At 37.1% G+C, this 23,780-nt stretch overlaps 1 long non-coding RNA gene across 2 annotated transcripts in view; it reads left to right on the top strand.

Annotated features, from left to right (window-relative positions):
- LOC115294352 overlaps window positions 1–10,563 on the top strand; it is a 15,028-nt gene extending 4,465 nt beyond the window's left edge. For both annotated transcript variants that reach the window (XR_003909833.1, XR_003909832.1), the window contains 2 exons: window positions 6,749–6,845; window positions 10,421–10,563. This is a non-coding gene — a long non-coding RNA (uncharacterized LOC115294352). The remainder of the gene's footprint in view (window positions 1–6,748; window positions 6,846–10,420) is intronic.
- The last annotated feature ends 13,217 nt before the right edge of the window (window positions 10,564–23,780 follow it).

Here is a 23,780-nt window from a genome sequence, read left to right on the forward strand (position 1 = left end):
TAGATTTTAGATACTAGCCCTTTATCTGATATGTCATTTGCAACTATCTTTTCCCATTCTGTCGGTTGCCTATTTTCTTGATTGTTTCCTTTGCCATGCAGAAGCTTTTTATCTTGATGAGGTCCCAATAGTTAATTTTTGCTTTCATTTCCCTTGCCTTTGGGGATGTGTTGAATAGGAAATTGCTGCAGTTGAGATCAAGGAGGTTGTTTCCTACTTTCTCCTCGAGGGTTTTGATGGTTTCATTACGGGAACCGAGTATATGGGAATCCTTGCTACAGCTTTTGTCCAAGAAGTGATGCCAGGATGATAGGAAAGCTAGTTTTATTAAACTAGTACTAGTTTACTAGTAGAGGTGTGTAGTTTCCCTGTAGCCTAATGTAGTAGCTTCAGCAAAATATGTTTAAGCCTTGACATTCCTAAGCTCTGTAAGTAATATCTACATAATTTTATTTATGGTTAGAGGTGACGAGACCGAAAAGGTAATAGCTCATCTTTCCTCACCCCTCCATTTTGAACATACTGCCTTCAGGTATGTGTAGGATGAATTCCTCTATTGGATATCTGAGTTCTTATTCCAGGGAACATCAAGAAGTAGAGTTGTGTCTAGATAAATAATGGAAATATGTGTTTTCTTAATTTTCTTTTGTATATCTTTGTCTTGCAATTTTTCCAAGATGAGTGTGGATCACATTTCAGATAAAAAAACATTGCATTTAAAATTAAGTTCAACATTTTCTAGCAACAATTTCAGCTCCTGTCTCTTACTCTACTTCTTTCCTCAAAGGACTACAAATGCAAAGATTTCAATACCTTGTCTACTCATTTAAAAACATTCTTGAGATCCATGGCAAGTAGCAGCTGTTAAAGAACTTTCTACTCCCTTAAACACCTAATCCCCTGTGACACATTCCATTTATCCTCCTTTTGTGGCAACTACAATTGTAGCTGCCCCATGTGGGGAGATTTGCTGGTTTTATTTCATTGCTCCGGATTGCTGCTCTTAGATTGCTGAAAAATGAACTTATTCCATAGCACTCAGTTTGTCGGATTGCTCCTTTCTGAAGTTACTGTTCTGAATTATTCCCTGTGTCCAAGGTAACTCTTCGTCTACACAGTATATTTCTCTTTTACTTTGTACCTGCCAACCATTTTATATGGACAATTTGTGCATGTCTATGCTAAAAAACTTCTTTGAAGAGCAAGTAAATTATGACTGCTTTGAACTCCTCTAATCAAAACTTGCTGTTTGAAATTCTGCCTGTGAATTTGCTTCTGCTTAACTGTAGACACCTTTGGCATAGTTATCTTTATTCTTTCTAGTTATTGAAAATTTGGATTAAAGAAGGGATCTTTTTATTTTCCATTAAAAATGCATTTGTCAAAATTATTAGTTTTGGAATATCAGATTTCAAAGGGAGTTCAGAGACCATCTGCTCAAATCTCATTTGTCAGATTGAGAAAAACGAGTCTCAGACCTCAAACATATGAGGACCAAACTAAAACTGGCATCAGATTGCTGGTTGTCTTCATACCATATCCGGCCCACTTTACTCTCAATGGAAAATGTAATTTTCATATCCTTATGTTTAACAAAGAAATGTAAGGGATGAAATCCTTGATTCATCAGAGGGACTTTGGTTGCAAACAACAAAAACTGACTCTGGCCAATTTTAGGTAAAAAGGAATTTGCTGAAAGGTCATGAGAGGCTCACTTAATTCCTTAGGACAGGTTTTCAAAATGAGAGTGATTAGAACTCAGAAGGAGAAACAGCATGTTCATTCATCAAGATGCCTTCAGTGTTTCCCCTCAGCTTGATGAAATATAAAACCGGCTTCTTCCTGACTATGGACCCTTTTTCTTAGAGTATTTACTTTAGAAAAGTTGCAACTAGAGATTCTTTCTTTGCTCCTTGGAGATATAAATCTTCTCCCAGACTCGTCCTGGTTTTATAACCCAAAAGGTCATAAGGACCTGGGAGCCACCCCTCGGAAATGCAACCATCAAAAAAGATAGGACCCTTGTCTCCCACTTTCTGTGGGAGGGTAGGAGCCTAACTTCAATAAGTGTCTATTAGGAAACACGGATGGCCTTCAAGATTTGTTCAGTGTTTGAGTAATGTCAAGAAGCCAAGCACTTTTTTTTCTTCCAAGATTTTATTTAAATTCAAGTTATTTAACATATAGTGTAGTACTGGTTTCAGGAGTAGAATTTAGTGATCCATCACTTACATATGACACCCAGTGCTCATTTTAAGTGCCCTCCTAAATACCCAACACACATTTAGACCATCCCCCTACCCACCTCCCCTCTAGTGTCCTTCAGTTTGTTCTCCTTCTTTAAGAGTCTCTTATGGTTTGCCTCCCTCTCTGTTTTGATCTTGTTTTATATTCCCTTCCCTTCCCCTATGTTCATCTGTTTTGTTTCTTGAGTTCCACATGAGTGAAATCATCAGGTATTTGTTTTTCTCTGACTGGCATATTTTGCTTAGCAAAATATGCTCTAGCTTCATCCATGTTGTTGCAAATGACAAGATTTCATTCTTTTTGAAATGTCTATGTCTATATCTATATCCATATCTATATCTGTGTCTATATGTATATCATCTATCTCTGTCTCTACCTATATCTATCTATCTTCTTTATCCACTCATGAGTCACTGGACATTTGGGCTCTTTCCATAATTTGAAGCTAGGCACTTTCTATCTTTTGCTTTACCATTCTTGACCTGTTTGCTTACCATCCAAAACTTACTAATAACTACCCATTGGCTACACAATGGCTGCCAAATATCCATGTATCACATTTCTGCTCAAAAGCAAGAAGCAGGGCGTGGCTAGAAGAGCCAAGAGAACTACCTCTTTCCTTTTATCTGTGAAGGATAGATTGCTATTCCAGAGGCCTCTAGCATATTTCCTCTAATGTTTTATTCACTAGACATAGTTCACACGCCTGTTTAGTGGCAAAGACAATGGAATTAGAAAAAAAATGAATGAATTCCCTAGCAGTGGATTAGAAAAATAAATATTCATTCCTCTCCCCCAGACTTAAAAAGAGAAGCCGATTTTCCTTAAGTATATTGTTGGCAATCTGATACCTAAACAGAAGCATATCACTGTTGGCCAGGGAGAAGGGTGAGAAATACAATTATGCAGATAATCAAGAGTAAATGGTACAACATGCCTTTGGGTATGTAGACCTAAAGGGTTAAGATCTGGTTGATGAAGAAAAGACTGAAACAAGGACACTCCTAAGAGAAAGAGACATATAGAAACTGCAGTGGACACAAGAAACCTTATAAAACAGTGAAGAAAGGGCTGGAGAGGTCTCAAAAATGTCCTAGAAAGCTCAAAAATATTTTGCTGGTCACTGTTGACAGGATAGTTGGAATAAGTTTGTGGAGGGAGATATAGCAATATATGTTAAATGTATTAAAATTTTATATACATTTTGTATCAGTGCAGAAATTTTACTTTATTTTTTTATTTTATTTTTTATTTTTAGAGTGAGAGAGAGAGAGTGAGCAAACAGAGATGCGGCAGAGAGAGAGAATCCCAGGCAGGCTCTGTGCTGTCAGCACAGAGCCCAAAATGAGACTCAATCCTACTAACCATGAGATCATGACTGGAACTGAAATCAAGAGTTGGATGCTTAATCAACTGAGCCAACCAGGTGCCCCCAGAAATTTTACTTTAAGAGATTTCTTTTTGTATTTCACACTAAGGAAACAATCAGCTATTCATGTAAAGATTTATGTACTAGCATGTTTATCACAGCATAATTTATAATTATGTACACCTGGAAATAGGTAAAATGTGCAATGTCAGGGGTTTTATGAATATAAACGTTTCTGTCTTTGAAAGATATTTAATGATTTGAAGGATATTAAATAAGGCTATAAAGAAGTATATTTCTTCTGTGTAGGAAAGCAAGTTTCCAAAAGAATATTTACATGGTAAAAACATAGCATCTGCTAGGGATCATCCTTTTAACGTATTGGATGATATTTTTCATGTTCTTTATACTTCTGGACCTTTTCTAAAATGTATAAAATATTTATGAAATACATTCTATGAAAGGTATTCCTTCCGTTTTGCCCAGGGTAGAACTGGAACCTGAAACTGATTTTAGATACAGACTCTGTGGTCAGCCCTCCAAGTTTATCTAACTTTCAATATAGTATTTAAGTTACATGTAAAAACAGCTCCCTTACAGGTCAGTCTGTAGATGAGGAAACTGGAGCCAGAGAGGCTAAGGAGCTTTCTCACAGTGCTGGTAAGAGGTACCATCACCTCTCCCTTGGGAGACAATCACTAGGCTAGGCCTCCATCTTTATTCTGTCCCACCAATTATAAGTTCCCTACCCGGCAGTTACATGAAACACTTAAACACCTAAGTCAGATAATGACACATACACTTACCTAAACTTTTTAGAAGCTTCTCTGGACACTCAGTAACACCCATGTCCCTTACCATGCACCTATCTCTTGCTATCCTGCCTACTTCATCTTATACATGACTAATCCAGTCTACTCACAATGGCGTTCTCCTATTCCTAAGACCTACCACGCTTGTGGTTCTTTAGGACATTTGCATTTGCTGCTCTCTCTTCTGAGAATACTGCTGTGTTAAATCTTCAAGTGGTTTACTTCCTCATTTTCACTCATCTGTTCAACTGCTTTGTCCTTGAAGAGGGCTTCCCTGAGCACTTCATAATGTGATCCCGTCTCTCTCTATCCCCCCTCACATTTTTATCATGGACCTACATCATTTTTCTTTATAACAAGGAATGCTCTACTCTGTGTTCATTTGTTTGTCTGATTTCCTTAGTAGAATGTAAGCCCTAGAAGGGTAAAGACTTTGCTTTACTTTCTGCTATATGCCAGGACCTAGAAGAATGATTGGCATATACTATCAACTCAATAAAATCTGTCAAATAAATATAACAGTGACAGGACTCATGTTTTCTCACCCAAAATCATATGATTTTTTTCTTATTCCTTTATCAGATTATTTGTATGATTGTAGATTATTTTAGACATGTGTCAATTGATTCATGGTTAGAACATGTTTTTCATAATTATGCATTAAAGGTATAACATCAAACCTATTATTTTAAAAACAGCTGTGCATCTGGAAAGGTTCATATACATATATCTTCTGATAAGTCTATTTTCTGAGTTTGCTTGAGGAGGGAACATTTCTGAATTTCATCAGAAATTCAGTTTAACTTGTCTATGAAGATTTATCACAATTTATTTTTGCCTACTGCCCAAGCCCTGCTATGAATTAAAATACATAATTAGGTAATAAGCTATTTATAATGTATTATAGCTATTAGTAAGCTATAAGTATTCAAAGCATCATTAGTATCAAAGTGCATAGAGATAGAAAAGTTTAGGGTGGCATTTATAGTAAATTATGCAACCCTTTAAAGCAAAACAAATATTTCAGTAATATGTTAATGATTCCTGGGTATAATGTCAAGTGACTGATGTGATGGTAGGTGGGCAATGAGAATGAGTTTGAAGCTGATGAGTTCTTAATGATACTATCTCTTTATCTTTTGCCCTTCTCTTGCTCTTCATATTCAAAATTCAGTTTGAGTCGCCTCCTCTGATAACTGGTAAACTTCATCTCATTTCTCACTGATACACATTCCATTTTCCTAATTTTAAGCTTTAGTTCCTAGATTTAGTAATAATAAAACAATGATACCTACTATTTAAACAGCATTTATAATGTGCCAGATATTATGCTAAGTTCTTTGCTCCATTATCATATATAATCCTCTCAGCAAGCTTTCCCCCCCTATTTTTCCTTCAGACTTTTTATTTTGAGTGCTCGCTTCGGCAGCACATATACTAAAATTAGACTTTTTATTTTGAGGCAGTCTAAGATTTGTTAGACGTTGTAAAATAGTATAGAGAGTTTCTGTGTACCCATCACTTAACTTTCCCAACATATTACTATAGAACATTGTCAAAACTGGGAATCTGACTTTAGCCAGACATTAACGTGAATTCAGACTATATTCAGAGTCTATCAGTTTTACATTTATTTCTCATCTATGAAACTTTTCCATATGCATCTCTTCATGTAACCATCATCACCTGCAAGACACAGAAATGTTCCATCATCACAAAGAAATCTCTTCCTGTTGCCCTTTAATAGGCACACATTCCAGCCTTACAAACTGATAACCACAGTCTCTTTTCAATGGCTATAATTTTATTACTTTGAGCATGTTGTAAAAATAGAATCATGAGCATTGTTGAAGCAGGTACTATTATCTTCTCCATTTTAACATAGGACACTGAGACATGAAGACTTTGAGAAGGTGCCTTAGTGAAGGTCAGCCAGCCAATAAGAGAGGGGCTGGGACTAGAACACAGAACTTTTTGACTCCAACCCTCATGCTCTTGCTGTGCTCCTTTTTCTTTCTCTACTTTATGGACAATAAATGCCTGGGTCGTAATGGTATTGAAATGATTATTTCCAGGACCTACACAAGTTTCCCTTTGAAAAATCCTGATATTTCCAAGTGAAATGGTCTCTAATGAGTTATTTTACAAATTTCTATTTGAGTAGAATAGGATGTTATAGAACGTATGGCAGTAAATGAATTGTTTCATTGGAATAAAGCTTATCTTGGAGGGAATTATCTATACTAGTCCTGTTATCTGGCCCTTTCGTGTTACATGCAAAGAAAATTTTGACTATTCTGATGTTATTTGTGTCTTCCAGGTAAAAGACTGGCCAAAGTAGAAGATTCACAGAGGACTGTAAGGAAAAGTAAATCAACAATAGTCACAAATGCAACAATATTAGGACAAGAAACCAGGTATAATTTTGAAAAATGGAATAGAAAAATATCTATACTAGGCAGTTTAAATCAGATTGCAAATGGATGGATTATGTAATGAATCTGCCCTACAGGTATCTTTATTTGGTTTGTGCAGTGTCTGAAAAACATTGTTTTGAAATAGTTACAAATATTTAAAACTGGAGAGCTTTCATACAAATTCCAAGTTTCTGGCTTCTTTTGGAAAGTAAAGTAATCTGGAACATTGGTTCTACATTACAGCTGAGGCTAAGTCATTACTTTCTCCTTTATGTTGAATATATCTTTCCAGTGTGGCATAGTCCCCACCTACCCCAACAGAACCATTTATGCTATCTAGGAGATGTGGTGTGCATTTGAGTTTGTGACATCTGGTCAAGAGGCTTAGTGATATTATCCTTTGAGATTACTTCTGATTCTACAATTAAAAAATTCTTGACTTAGAATTCAATCACCTTTTAGAAAATTATTTTCTATACTCTATTGTGTAGAACAAAGCTTCTACAAAATGAAAGCAGATGATAAGGACTTCAGAGCCAAATAAAATTGAAATGCAAAGTATTTTATCCCACATTAGAAATCCATAATCATATCCACAGAGCCTTAGAAAAGCCTCTGATATCAATAATAATGAGGCCTATTTAACTTGTTTAATTCAATATTTCCTATATATAATTGACTACATTAACACTTTGTACATATGTAAACATATATGCATATATTTGTGTATGTAGGTATATAAGCATGCCTTTTTGTAGAACACTACTTCTTGGAACAACTGTTTTTTTCTTAGAAAAATGTTTTGGGAAATGCTGATTGAGAAAGATTAGAAATGTTTGAGCCTTCAGTTTCTCAACACATTCAAAATAATTGGCTTTCTGGAAATAAAAGTCTTAAATTTTCATTTCACTCCTCTGAAATCAACACGGCATACCCATTGATGCTGACCGAAACAAACACTCATTTTAAAATGGGAACAAGGTTAAAAATAAAAGCCAAGATCTAAGAAGAATTGTGAAATTTAAGACATCAGTGGAACATTCTATGGTTAGCATATTTCAAAGGAGAGAGAAAAGTCATCCTTTTGCTGCAAAAACTGCCAGATTGTGGTTTTGGTTTTTGCTTTTTAAGTCATAGTGGGTTCTGAATTCAGTAGATTATGAGTGTTGGGTTTGCAGTCTAGCCCCTGTACACAGAGGGTAAGGAGAGTCCAAAGAAAGGGCAGACCCTTCCAGATTGGTAGGTGGCAGTTTTAATAAGCAAAGGAACTTACATATGAGACTTGTGTGCTGCAAGAAGTTCTCTGCACCTGCCTGCCAGAATTTAAAAGTTTATATATACGACTTAATTGGGTTCAGTTGTGTGTGCCACTCAGCTGATTTATAAAACACATTGCTTTCTCAAGGTTGCATCCTTGAAAATGACTTTGGTGGGGCACCTGGCTTGGAATCGTGGGTTTGAGCCCCATGTTGTATGTAGAGATTACTTAAAAATAAAATATTAAGGGGGGAAAAAGAGGATAACTTTGACTGTGGGATTGGTGGGCAGAAAATACCCTCCAAGGGTAGGGTAGGTGTGAGGAACCTCTGACTGCCAAGGTTTTAGCTCAAGGGTCAACCAGAGGTCATGTCCTTCCCATGATTGCTTTTAACAATCAGCCAGGCTGACATTTGAAGATGCATACTGTGATTCTCCAAGAAGCAGCATTTATCATTTCATTGCATCATACATTCATTCAACAAATATATACTTAGTACTTACAATGTTCCAGGTGCAAAGTATAAGTTAGTGAATGAAACAAAGCCCAGCCCTCATAGAGCTCACAATCTTGTAGGAAAAACAAGAAAAAGCAAGTAAACAAACCAATCAACATCAATTATCTGTGGCTGTGCTATGAGGCCAGCAAAGGCCAGGCTGGTGGGTGGGGAATAAGAGTGTGGGGAGGGGATGCTTCTCTTCAAATTGGGTGACTCTGGAAGGACTCTTCAAGACGACATATATGCTGAGTCCAGAAATATTCAAAGGAACAATCAAAGGTATGCAGAAAGAAGAAAATTCAGGCAAAAGGGACAGCACCTGCAGAAATCCCAAAGTAGGAAAGGCTTCAGTGCCCCTGACCAGCCTCTCACTTGGTCCTGTAGCTGAGTGGCCGTGACTACAGAGGTGAGTGGTGGAAGGGGAAAGTTGGAAAGTCTTGTGGGACTTCACCTTTGACCATGAAAAGGGGTTTGGGTTGTTTTTGTTTTATTCTTTTCCCTAAGTTCATCTGGTGTTAGTGGAGGTTTTTAAGCAGGAAAATGACATGATCTGGTTAATGTTTTTCTAATATCACTTAAGCAACTATTAACTTGGCTAGTGTATAAGTTTAGAAGCAGGGATATAAGGCAGGGGCTAATGGAGTTATGCAGAAGGGGACTGACTGTGGTTCTGACTCCGTGGTGGCAGAGTTGGAGACTAGTGTATGGATCGTCCTCATGTCGGATGTGGTAACAATAGGATTTGCTGATAAGTTTCCTGCAGAATGTGAAGCAGTAGGATGACTCTCATATTTCTGACAAAAACAGCTGGGTGGCTTGAACACAATTTAATGTCATAGGGCAGATTTGGAGGGAGGAAACAATCCATAATAGAATTTTAGAGATATCTGTGGGATGCAAGTCACTATGGATTAGGTATGAGTCTGTAACTAAGAAGAGAGCTAGAAGCCAGAGCTTTTCGTCTGGACACCTCTACATTTTTGACTACATGTGTGAAAAATGTAATAACTAATATAATCACATATAGGAAGTATTTTCTACTAAGTTTAGTTTTCTGAAGGCAAGACCAGTTTATATATCTTTATTTACTTTTTTAGATTTTTTAAAAGCATTTTCCTCATTTATGTCCAATAATATCTACAAAATCTAAAATTATGTGAGTCTGATTCTTACTTCTCATTTCAAGTCCAAAGTCCAGAAGCAGGGTGAAGAGCCAATTACCCCGTAGTCACAGCTGGACAGTTTGCCACCTAATCTCAGTTGAAGTCAAATCAGCTCTGAATAACTAAAGGCTAATATCACCTTTGGAATCTTACAACTCTGTAAGCCCCCTTCTATCCCCTTTTCCAACTCATTAATCAGAAGTGGTGATGACTCAGTAAAATTCAAAGAGGAGCTAGACACTTCATTTCTCTTCCATGTTCAGAACAATGACCCTTGAGTTAATCTACATGATAAAGCAAGTACTCCTTTAAATAGAGGAACTCACAAAGAGGTGAAATTGAAAAAGCATGGTTTGGGGATGAAGGCCCTGGCCTAGGACACGCTGTAATCCAAAACGCAGAACTACTGTTGATTAGCTCTTCATGACCTGAGGGATCATGTACCTACCTGCATTTGGAGGATAGTACCTACCCTCATGTAGACTGACTTTCTCCCCTGTAGCGTGAGGGCTTAAACAAGGAGACTCTAAACTCAAGTAAGTTTTAAAATAAGAAAAATTTCCTAAAGTTCCAACATTTTTGGATTTATTTCCAATGCTTTAAATGTCATTTAACTACTCTTTTTTTTTCTTCTGTTTTTGGCATATGATTATAGGATCCCAGAGAGAAAATTCTTTTCCGTGCATGTATGGTTTGCTGGAGAGAAGATATAAACTCTTCTTTTGATGTGTATATTCTGTTACCGTTAGGGGAAAAAAACACCTTTATAAAGAGGCTTTTTTCCTTGTTGTATCGATCTACAAGTAAGCAGTTGTTTTGTTTCTGGGATTTTATTGACAACTCTGTGCCTTCTTTCCGTTTAATTTTATTTGCCATTATGGCCCACTAAGTAATTAACTGTGCATTTTGGAAAATTTAGAGGCTAAAGAGAGCTATTTGAGAACACTGTTGAATGGCTTTCTTATTTATAATATCTCAAGCTGTGCTAAGCTTTATCACAGACTTGAAACGTGAGATCCACTTGTGTATTTGTGTCTGGATGGAAAGTATGTCTGAGAGAAAACCAAAACTATCTGTAAGAGACTGAGAAATTAAGGCAATGTAAAAAACCAAACCACAAAGCAAAGAAGCAACCCCCAAAGCTACAATCTTTCCATTTTATTTATATCAAAATAACATGAATATTTATGTGAACTTTCAAAGGAGAAATTCATTTTCAGTTATACATTAGGTTTAATTTGTGGACAGTCAAGTTCCTCAAGAGACTCTTTTCAAACTGAATTCTCTTCCCAGGCAACCTCTTAGGCCAGCATCTCAGTTATCGAGTACATGTGACTATCTCAGGGTTAAATCTCCAGAGCAGACCAGTAAGCTATGGACTGACCATTCAAACTGCTTTCTCAGCATCTCTACTTGGAGGTCTCAAAGGCACATTCAAAATGATATAATCTTCCCTTACCTAAACTTTTCCTTCCCCTATATTTATCCAAATAAGTATCTAAGTATATATAACATATATAAGGTATAGAACTATATATAATATTACATATATTATATATTATGTATATATATATGACCTGTTCTATGGTCCAGACACATTATATTAGTTATTGAAGTAAAGCAATAAACAAGACATGTGTCTCCCTCTATGGGGCTCCCGTGAGCAAATGCCAGAAGCTGAAGTAGAAGTATCTTCATGGATACTCCTCCTCTCTTGTTTAATGTTCTGCCAATTTTACATCAGTTCATCTACTTTTTAACTCTATGTCTGTCTAATCCAATGTGCTATTTTTCTCCACTATGCTACTTACGGCCTCAAGGGTACTTATCACACCTCCTCTTCACTTTTCTAAACTCATCTTTTCAAGATAGGTGTAGTAGTCTTTTCAAAACACACATAGTTTTCCTGCCACACACACACATCCCCTTCTTAAAATCTTTCAATGGCTTTTCATTGCTCTTATTCTAAGGACTAAAGGTGTTAACATGGCCCTCAAGGTCCTGAATGATCTGGTCCCTACTTGCCTTTTTTGCCTTTCCTCCGGTTTCTCCTCCTCTTCATTCTTCTTTCTTCTTCTCCTCACTACACCCATATTTCCCTTTTATAAGTTTCTGAAAATATTTCTTGGTACACTCTTACTTTTATTTTTCATCTCCAACTTCGTTTTTTCTATGAAGCTTTCTTTTATCTCTTAGGACTGAATCATCATTATGTAGTTACTACTTCCTGAACTTCATAAAACATGCTCCATATACTTGTGTAATATTTTAGTTAAAAATTTTCCACCCGTCTACAAGTTTCATAATGACAGAGTCTGTCATTCAGTCTGTTATTTCAACTTTGTATCTTTTACAACTAGAACAAAGCCTCGTACCTAGTGGGTGCGGATGCACAGTAGATAAATATTGACCCTGGAGCAGCATGTCATGGACACATACCAGGATCTGTAGTAGATAGTGTCAGTCATACCCTAGGACTACTGTGCAACTTTCCATTTTATGTCTGCAGCCTTCTGTGCTTCTTTGTCCAGGGCCTTTCTCTGGCTGCAGGAGGGTGACAACCGTGAGGAGGGCCAGAAAGCCTAGAGAGTTAATGTTCCTGGAGTGACTTTCAGCCAGGGAGGGGATCCCTGTGTGTGTTCCACAACAGCTCAGAGAGCCTTCGATCAGATTAACACCCAGCTGCCGACAGCAGTAACTTGGTCATTTATGTACCCTGTATTAACATTTCCTCTCTCACTTTTCTTCACAGTACTTCACAGTACTTCCTGGTATCACTTCCCAAATAAAGTACTTATATCCTTACCGCTGTATATGGAAGAACCCAAACCAGGAGAGGGCCAGAGTACTGCAAACCTCTAGGGGCACTGTTGCTGTGGCACGATTCCCGTTGTATTCTGTCTTTTAACAGGTGTCATTTACATTAGAACATATAAATGACAATCATGGAAGAAATACTTACAGAAAGGACTTTGATAATAAGTAGGGGTCTCCTGCGTGCTCTATGCAAATGTTATTTGTGAATGGAGCGTCAAAGAATGGTGCATATCGTATATGTTTTTTCTCTGTCCTTGTGTACTTTATTGTCCCATTAGTCTTCACTTACCAAACACAAATTCAGAGGGGAATTAGCATTTTGAAACAGAGATTGCAGGGCATTAAGCCAAGTGTGATGTCCTTCTAAGTCTAAGGCCCTGTGTACCTGCACACCTCACCCACCCGTGAAGTTGGCCCTGTGAATGGGGGCATGGAACACTCTGTCTCAGTCTGAACACCTGCTCACCACTAGAGTTGTTAGTCATAATCAGAGCATAAGGACTCAGAATAGAAAAAAAGGGGGATTCTTCAAAACAAGGGGAGAACGTTTACCCATATGTGGGTCTTGAGAAGCTTAACAGAAGACCTTGGGGGAAGGGAAGGGGAAAAATACTTGCAGACAGAGGGGAGTGAAGCAAACCATACAGAGAACAAACAGAGGGTGGATGGGGGAGTGGGTAAGAGGGGAAAATGGGTGATGGGCATTGAGGAGGGCACTTGTTGGGATGAGCACTGGGTGTTGTATGTAAGAGATGTACCATGGGAATCTACCCCCAAAACCAAGATCACACTTTATACACTGTGTGCTAGCTGGTTTGAAAATAAAATTATGTTAAAAAAAAACCAAAGGGAGAATGGACTTTGGGAAGACCAATGAAACTGTTGTTTAATGTAGGAATAGAAGGCAAGAGAGAATTGTCTATGATGTCTTCTTCATCCACAAAGTGCCAAAGGATTGCCCAGCTCAAGGATAAATAAAAAGGTTTTTTTTCCTGAAACATAACTTTTTGCTCCTTGTTGTGCTTTATGTGAAATTTATTCCTACAAGGAAAGAAAGAATATTACCTGTTTACATCTATTTTCAGAACCTTTGCTATCCAGTACTTGTGAATAATGTGAAGTAGGTTATCTGGTGATTATCTGTAAATGGAGATGGCTGTAGACGTAATGTGAGACTCCAAAGGAAATTATCTTCAGAATGTTCCTGGTGGTGCTGGGTGGTATGGAATAGTGATTTCATGTACGTGAGTTGTTTTGCCACATGGTGACGTGGATGTGTTTCTGTTATCTGTCCAAGACAAGGATGCTAGAAAATACAGTCTGCTTATTTGTAATCTTCATAATAATACAAAGAATACTACATGAAACACAGTACATGCTTATCAAATATTTGCTAATGAATGAGAGCACTACTGCACGATTACTATTTCTTTAAAAAATTTTAATGTGTTTATTTTTGAGAGAGAGCGAGAGACAGAGCATGAGTGGGGGAGGGATGGAGAGAGGGGGAGACACAAAATCTGAAGCAGGCTCCAGGCTCTGAGCCGGATGCCGGGCTAAAACGCATGAACCGCCAGATCATGACCTGAGCTGAAGTTGTGTGCTAAACTGACTGAGACACCCTGGTGCCCCACATGATTACTACTTGTAAATCTTTACTCATAGATGTTGTATTTTCCAGATTTCAGAGGTTGTGATATGATATTCATTTGGACATGTTTCTTTTTAAATTGCATCCTGTTATTCTGAGTGTTGCCACGGCCTCACCGTTCTGGGCTCAATTTGCAACCTTGTATCTGAGGGCTTAATATGCAACCTTATATTGGAGGACTTGCCTGACTTTTGGAAGGAGGTCATTTTGGGAAGGTCAAAATATCTCAGGACTCCCTTATTGTATCTAATGAAAAAGAGTTTGGTCAGAAAAAAGATTGGCAGCCATGGCCTTGTGCTTCCTCCTCCCAGCATCCTTGCCTTGGTCTTCTCTCAGCCTGGAGTTCTCTTCTCCAGGTATGCAAATTGCTTGCAACTTGCCTCTTTGAGATCCTTACTCAGATGTTAACATCTTGGTGAGGCTTTTTCCGACTATAGTATTTAAAATTGAAATTCTCTTCTCATCCGGGCATTTCTGTGCCCTTCACTGTTTATTTTTCTCCAAAGTACTTGCCATCATCTGGCACAGAATATGTATTATTAATTTTTGTGTGTCTGTTTCTGGACACTGGAGTGTTAATCCAGAGAAAAAGGACTGCTTCTATACTGTATGCCACTGTATCTGCAGCATCTAGAATAGTCTCTGGCACATATTATGCCTAACAAATACTTGTTAGGGATCACACCGTTGAATTTGAATAAAGATTCTGGCACCCCATGAGGGCCCATGGACCACACTTTGATAATAACTGCCTGATAACATAACAATTTATCAGCACATTAAAAATACTTTTCTAAGGCCCCCGGTATTTGAATATTTTTCTCTTTAGATTTTTCAAGACCTTTCTGTCATCAAAGGTCATCTGGTCAGTTACTCTCACGGGGGACTGCCAGTGTTCATGTTGGTCTTTTCTGGGTCACAGTCCATTATTATAATGAAGTTAGGACAGAATGGGCCAGAGTCAGTTGAAAATAAAAGTAGATTAAAAGAGGGGTGCCTAGATGGCTCATTCCGACTTCAGCTCAAGTCATGATCTCCCAGTCTGTGGGTTCAAGCCCTGTGTTGGGCTCTGTGCTGACAGTTCAGAGCCTGGAGCCTGCTTCAGATTCTGTCTGTCTGTCTGTCTGTCTCTCTGCCTCTCCCCTGCTTGCTCTCCGTCTCTCTCTCTCAAAATAAAGACATTAAAAAAGTAGATTAAAAGATTGAGTTGTAACCGAACAGTATTCCTAGTCACTAAAAAATCATGCTTCTCCTTTATAATTCAACTTTATTTTAACTTAGTAAGTTCAATTTACTTTCCGACGGTTTTTATTCTTCCAGCATATCTTCACATGATCAAGGTGGTATAGGTTGAAATCAATTGAACCTTGCAGAGCTGGGTTTAGAATAATGAAAGTTGCTGTAAAAGGCACCAATGGGTTAACTAAAGATCGTTCACAAAGTGAAACAGCAGGTTGGAGGGGCAATTTCTACCAGTAACTAACGGGACTGAGCATTTACTTTATACTAAATACCTTGATATGTGTTATTCATGTATACACATGTGTTTTGTCAGTTAACCCCCAGAACAATCTATGATGTTATTGCTATTTTCATTTTACCGATGAGAAACTGAGGTTCATTGAGGTTAAATTGCTTATAGTCAAACAGCTAGTAATTACTGACCCTGACATTCAAAGCTCATGCTATAACCACTATCTGTTGGACTGCCTTGGGGAATTTAAATTTTTTAGCCACCTAAAAAAATGGAATTCATTGATTGTTAATTCTCCTCTTAGGTCATTGTAAATCATCTATATTTACATTTATTTAGTGCTTTGTATTTTCAAAATATTTCCACATTAGCTTTTTTTTCCATCTCTCTCTTTCTTTCTCTTTCTGTGTGTCTACCAGTCTGTGTCTCTGCATCTTTTTTTTACATTTTTTTTGCTAGAAGCTACTTGTTTGTTAGGTTTTGACGATCGAAAAGACCATTGCATAATGCTCTCTGACATATAGTTGGGATGAATGGAAGAATGGACACTTTCCAGGTCTCTTTTCTCTTGGCTGTAAACTGGTTGAAATGAGACAGCATTACTCTATTAATAAAAATTTGGTGGTAATTGGGACGGGAACTAGCCTATGTTAAAGTGAAAAAAATACCTTTTGATATGCAAATGCTTTTTCTTAGGAAAATTAATCATCTACATTTGCTTTCAGGAGAATATTTAAGTGACATTAGGCAGTGTTCAAGGCCTTTGAAGGCCTTTGCATACTTAGTTCTAAAAGCATACCATTAAACAACTGAATAGGTTCTCAATGAGCATTTGGTTTGAATACTTCAGTTTGCAGATCTGAAAACTAAAGCACAGAAAGCTGACTTGTGCAAGGTCATAGTTAAAAACAAATGGCTGAATGAGGGGCATGTGGGTGGCTCAGTAGCTTAAGCATCTGACTTCAGCTCAGGTCATGGTCTCCAGGTTCTTGATTTCAAGCCCTGGATTGGACTCTGTACTGACAGCTTGGAGTTTGGACCCTGCTTCAGATTCTGTGTCTCCATCTCTTTCTGCCCCTCCCCCACTTGCACTCTGTCTCTCAAAAATAAACAAACATTAAAAAAAGGGGGTGTGCTGAGTGAGATCTTCTAAGATTTAATAGATGGAGGCAGAGGTCAGAGGAAAGAACAAGTTATGGAGCCAAGAAAGCCTTTATTGGGACATGCAATTCCGGGGCGAGGTTCCGTGACTGCGGGAGGGGGGAGTCAGGGAAGTTGCACCTGGTAAGGGAGGGGTGAGGTATTTTATGGGTGAAAGACTTCCGGTTTAGGTCTTGGGAGGGCAGATTACCAAATAAGGGCATTTTAGGGAGTGACAGGATGGGATAGGTTGCCACCTCGGTCAGGGTGATGGGAAGCTGGAGCCTCATGATTGGCTGTTTTCAAACGGTTTGGGACATTCCAGGTCTGTGGGTGGGGGGTGGGAGTTGTTGGTGCTCGAGATCTTCTCCGCCCCACAGCAAAATGGCTGCTCCGTAGCTATCTTAAGGTAACTCTTACAGATCTGAACTCAGATCTGCTGCTTTCTTGTCTAGAGATCATGCCTCCAAATCTCATGGACATAAAATAAAATACTGGCAAATCTATGTATAGTTGACCTTTGAACTACACATGTTTGAACTGCATAGGTCCACTTCCATGCAGATTTTTCAATACGGTTCAGTATCAAAAATGTATTTTTTCTTTCTTATGATTTTCTTAACATTTTTTCCCTCTAGGCTACTTCTTTGTAAGAGTAAAGTATATAGTACATATAACACAAAGTATGTGCTATTGACTGTTGATGTTATCAAGAAGGCTTCCTGCCAACAGTTGGTTATTAGTAGTTAAGTTTTGGGGGAGTCAAAAGTTATACGTGGATTTTCAACTGTGAATGTGGGCCAGAACGCCTAATCCCTGAATTACTCTACAAAGTAGCATAAGAGCTGAATTGAATTATTGCATCTAATACTAAAAAATAATGTATTTCTCTTATTATTTCTATAAGACAGAACTTTGCCTTATTTGCATGGTACTCTGTCCTGGTTTAATTTGCCAATGTGGGGACTTAAGTTATTGCCTCTACTGCCTTGACACTATGCTCCTATGACTATTACTATTATTAGTATTAAAAATTACCCTTATTGAATACCTACTGTGAACTAGGCACTATGATGAATACTTTATATGTTTATCTGTCAGATCAGTGAGGAAAACAGATGTCATTCTGTAATTTTGAGAAGAAAGGAATTTAATACAGGGGATTAAGTGCTTACAAAATCATTAGATCAGTTCAAAGAGTGAAGATCAAGAAAAGCTGTCATTAACTTTCTATTTGCTATAGATTTTTAGAGGATCTGGAAGTTGCTGCTTTTGCCATGTTAGGAAAACACAGAAAACTTGTAGTGTGACGTAGGTAACTCAGGGCTAAATTCCCAGAAGCCATTACAAAACCTCTTGTCTGCCAAAGCTCAGATGATTACCTGTTGCTGCCAGAGGGAGGAGTCATAAGTTTCTGGTTGTCTTCTGCCTTCCCAAACTCCCCCAAATTGGTAAAACCTAAACTATTCCTAGAATCATTTGACAAAACAGTCTGAGAAAGGTAGTTCCTAGCTTCTAGTCTCTGCTATATGGGGGAAGCCTATAAACAGGTAAGAAAGAAGGCTGCCAAATCTCTACAGCCAACATACAGCAGGGTATTTACTGTGTCTTTTAATCCAGAAGAATTACAGATGAGGAAACCTGAAACTTAGGCATTTTAAGGAACTTGTATAAGCAGCTTCTTGATGATATAATAGGCTGGCTGACACATGTTTAGGAAAGCACAGATGCCCCCTGAAAGACAAAAAATCATGAAATTATTTTTATTTGATATTTCAAACAGATGTATTTAGGCAGTAATCATGGGACATAACCCCAGGAACTTTAATATATATATATATGTATGTGTGTGTGTGTGTGTGTGTGTGTGTGTGTGTGTGTAATGTCTATATCTATTTATATATTTAACATATACTTTTTTTTTTACCTTCCGATCTATAAAAGTGGTGAGATAATCATGAGAAAAGCATGGGAAGCACACTAGGGACTTTACTATATATATTATATAATTATATATATTATATACTTATATATATTAAAATATAGTTTTAAATTTCTTCTCTTCTTCTCCTTTTTTTAACCACAAAAGTGTGTTATAGTGTGAGGAACGCTGTGCCTAAAATCACACGGCTAGTCAGTGGGAAGAGTAGGATTTAAAGTCGGCAAGTCTGACTCCGGTTCCTGCCACTTAACCTTTAGATCAACTGTGTTAAGTCATGGAAGGGAGCTCCATTTCGTACGATTATTCTTTAATTAGCATTCACTTCCATAGCTACTCTTTTGCTTATCTTGGATCTGAAAAATATATTGTACTTACTATCATCCTGTTTTGGGAGGAAAAGAATAAAGGTTGTATGATATGTTAGACCTATTGCTTTAAGCTGGAATGCAAACAGTCAAGTCTTGTGCTCTGTGAGGAAATAAAGATCCCAGAGTAAATAGTCTTGACTTTTAGGGTAAAGTGGAATGGAGAAAACACAGATGAGCATCGGGGAGTGCAGGTTTCATATGATCTAAGCAGTGGCAGACACCCAGTTGAGGAGCAGAAGCAGAGGCTTCACGATTTTATGGGGAAGGGTGGGCATTGAGAGAGCAGGCAGCACCATTCAAATCTAATTTCAACCTGTCCCTTCTGGAAAAGAGCTCCCCCTGTGGGGCTTTGTTGAACAAATGTGATATACAGAATTTCAATTAGGTGTTTACAGAGATCTTCCTGCTCTGAAATTCAACTTTCGAGGTTTGTGAAGCATTAACATAATACAAACTTTACTCTTGCTTGCCATCAATTGCTGACATTTTCCTCTGCCTTTGAGGTTTTGAAAGTTTAATAAGTTTGAAATTCATGGTCAAATGATGCAATTTTGGGGTAACTAATTTCAGCACAGATTTTTCCCGTTTCTAAGTATATTTTAGTGAGGCAGTATTTTCATTTTTAAACATTTCTCTATCTGTTGCTTATATTTTTAGTCCCAGGAGACAACTCTCCAGTTATTTAAAGACAAGATTTTTACAGATAATTGCTAAATTTGCAAGTTTATTGGATGCATATCAGCCTTAGACCAAAGAAAACTAATTAAAATCTAAGTTGGAAAAATAGCTGTGTCTGCTCATTATCTGATTATTTTCAAGTTCAAAGCTGTACTTTTATTTAAATTGAACTGCTTTTGTGGTTTTCTCCATTTTTAGTTTTAAAATTGATAGGATAGAAAACCTAACCATTTTAACCATCTCCCACTGAAGTGATTAATTCAAGGTATAACTTAGTCTCATCCAAATTAAATTAATATACTATAAGAAATGGATCACTTTTTGTTGATTACTTTTAATTGGTTCCAGTTTAATAAGGAAACATTACTTTAATGAAGTTTTTGAGTTTATTATGGTATAAAGTTGTTCACTCCAGTTCCAGAATTAACTTGTCACCTTAGGGCATAGCTACTTTATACTAGTACATCTTATGTTTCAGGGAAGGAATTATAAATTTAGTCTTTCAGAGAAGGAATTATAAGTTTCCTCTTATGTGCCTCTTGCGTAGAGGATGCATGCGCTACTAAGTAGACTATTTTAACCTCTATCTGTTCAGCGATAACGTGTTGTGATAGAGAAGCACTGTCAGAGAGAGAGTGAAGAGAGTTTTGGGAGAGAAATGGCTGTAAGAAGTAACAAACAGCAGCTGTTCACTGTTACCATGCTGCATATTGGAGAAAGCATGGCCCTAGAGTCAACTGAGTCACTAGCTACACATATTTTATAGGATAAGACACCTCATCTCCCATGCTCAGATCTTCCTCATGTCAGAGATGAGGGGTTGACCTTGGTGACTTCACCAGCTCTGAGATTCCAAGGTCCTATTTAGTTTGATTACTGTGAAAATTGATCTTAGACCATTCAGTCCTTGGTAGTTCATTTCAGGCCCATCAGTTTGAATGTTTTGGTAAGAAAAATAAGAAAGTGCCTTCCTAGGAACTGAGGAAGAGTCATTTAATGACACAATCCTAGTCTTTAATAATACCAATTCCATCCGCTTCAGGAAGGTCAGATTGGTTTGCCCTAAAACTCTGCTTGAGTCGTTTATTCTTTTCAGAAGTTCTACCTTTAGGAATTGGCTAAAAAGTCACTCTATTCTTATAATATTCTAATGTATTGAGAATCAATATTTATCACTCCCCTGCTTGAAGTTTTAGGTTAGCTTAATATTTGAAGGTATATATTCAGGGGATGCTATTTATCTTTCTAAACAGTTCATAAGCGTCAAAATATTTACTTGTCTTTCCTACCTTCAAATTCTTTTTGTTTCTTGTGAATTTATTTTTAGTAAACTTTAGAATTATAGAATAGTTTTGGATCTACACAAAAGTTGTGAAGATAGTACAGAGTTCCCACATATCCCATACCTGGTTTCCTCTATTGTTAACAACTTAAAATAATACAATATGTCAGCCCAATTGATAAACCCACCTTAACATAGGCTTACCAATTGAAGACCAAATTTTACTCAGATTTCCTTAGTTTTTGCCTCTATTGCTATTTGTCTTTCTCAGTCTGACTTATTTCACTTAACTTAATATCCTCTAGGTCCATCTATGTTGTCTCAAATGACATGGTCTCACCCTTTTTAATGGCTGTATAATATTCCACTATATATATATATATATATATATATATATATATATATATATATACCACATTTATTTATCCATTTGTCTATTGATGGACATTTAAGTTGTTTCCATATCTTGGCTATTATAAATAATGCTATGGCAAACATTGGGTGTGTATTATATCTTTTGGAGTTAGTATTTTCACTTTCCTGGGGTAAATACCAAATAGTGAGATTATTGGATCATATGATATTTCTATTTTTTTATTTTTTTTGAGGAACCTCCATACATTCCCACCAACAGTACCCCAGGATTTCCTTTTTCTCCCTGTCCTCGCCAATACTTGTTGTTTCTTGTCTTCTTGATTTTAACCAACCTAATAGGTGTGAGGTGATATCTCATTGTGGTTTTGATTTGCATTTTCCTCATGATGAGTGATGTTGAGCATCTTTTCATGTGTCTGTTGGCCATCTGCATGTCTCCTTTTGAAAAAATGTCTATTTAGGTCCTCTGCCCATTTTGTATTCAGATTGATTTTTTTGGTGTTGTGCAAGTTCTTCACATATTTTGATATTAATCCCTTCTCAAATACATCATTTTTAAGTAGAAATATCTTCTCCCATTCAGTAGGTTGCCTTTTTGCTTACTTGATAGTTTCCTTTGCTGTGCAAAAGCTTTTTATTTTAATGTACTCCCAATAGTTTATTTTTGCTTTTGTTTCCCCTGTTAGGAGACATCTAAAAAAACATTGCTGAAATTATTGCATGTGTTCTCTTCAAGGATTTTTATGGTTTCAGTCTCTCATTTAGGTCTTTAATCCACTTTGAGTTTATTTTTGTGTAGAGTGAAACCCGGTTTTATCTTTTGCACGTGGCTGTCCAATTTTCCCAGTACCATTTGTTGAAGAGACTGTCTTTTTCCCACTGTATATGTATTCCTCCTCTGTCAAAGATTAATTGACCATATACTTGTGCATTTATTTCTAGGTTTTCTGAGCTACTGTGCTCTGTGGTTACCCTGAGGCTTACTTGAAATATATTATAGACACAACAGTCTACTTTAAGCTAATAGCAACTAACTTCAATTATTTATAAAAAGCATAGGGTTTTATTCCCCTCCACAGTTAGTTTTTGATGCAATACTTTATATCTCTATGCATTGCATATCCATTAACAAATGTGGCTCTAGCAATTGTCACTTTGACCTTCAACCTTTATTTTTTAGTTAAGGGGTTAATAAAGCACCATATTACATTAGTAAAGTATTCTGAATTACTATATACTTGGCTTTGCCAGTATTCCCCCCCATATGTTTTTTTATGTTACTAGTTAGCATCTTTTCATTTGAGCTTAAAGAATTTCTTTCAGCATTTCTTGTAAGGCAGATGTCTTGGTGGACTCCTCCTGCTTTTGTTTGTTTGGGAAAGTATTTTTCTCACCTTTGTTTCTGAAGGACCACTTTGCTGGGCAAAGTATTTTTTTTTTTTCTTTTACCACTTAGAATATATTATTCCTTTCTCTGTGTGCAAGGGCTCTGCTGAGAAATCTACCAGTAACCTTGTGGGGGGGTTCCCTAGATTGAAATAAAGTTGCTTTCTCTTGCTGCTTTTAAAATTGTTTGTCTCTGATTTAGACAATTTTATTTTAATGTGTCTTGGAGAAGATAGTTTTGAATTGAAATTTTAGTGTAACATACTAGCTTCATGAATTTGAATATCTGAATCTTTCTTTATGTTTCTGTAATTTTCAGCCATTATTTCATTCTTATCCCTTTTATCTTTCCTATTTTCTTTTTCCTGGCAGAGATGAAAATGCAGTAGAAACCTGTTCTAAGTCTGCAGTTGTTCTTTACTTTGAATATATCTCCTAGGGTATCACTTCCTGTGTTGCATTGTAAAGATTTGTTTACATATTTTTTTTTTTATTCCTGGTAGGCTCCAAGCACTTCTTGAGCTGAAATTAAGTTATCTTTCTAGTACCTAGTATGATGCTTGTGATATAGTTAGTGCTATTCAAACATTTGAGTCAGTGAATCTTTGAATCTGTGGGAGCAGAGTAACATTGTCATAGAATAACCAGGCTTACATAGGTGGGTTGCCTTCAAACAGGAAGTTAAACTACTTTTGAATGTTGACATGTAAGATTAGACCTGATAAATAAGCTTATGTCCTAGAGTAGGATCGCTGGAATGCTAGTAATAAATCTTGGCTCTACCACTTACAACTTGAATGACATTGGGAAGATTATTTAACTTTTTTATTCCTCGGTTTCCTCTTCTGCAAAATGTGGGTAGTAATAAATCAAGTTCTTAGCCTTCCTGTGGGTTGAATAGG

This window comes from Suricata suricatta, chromosome 6 (genome assembly GCF_006229205.1).
Source record: "Suricata suricatta isolate VVHF042 chromosome 6, meerkat_22Aug2017_6uvM2_HiC, whole genome shotgun sequence".
In the NCBI taxonomy this organism is placed as follows: domain Eukaryota; kingdom Metazoa; phylum Chordata; class Mammalia; order Carnivora; family Herpestidae; genus Suricata; species Suricata suricatta.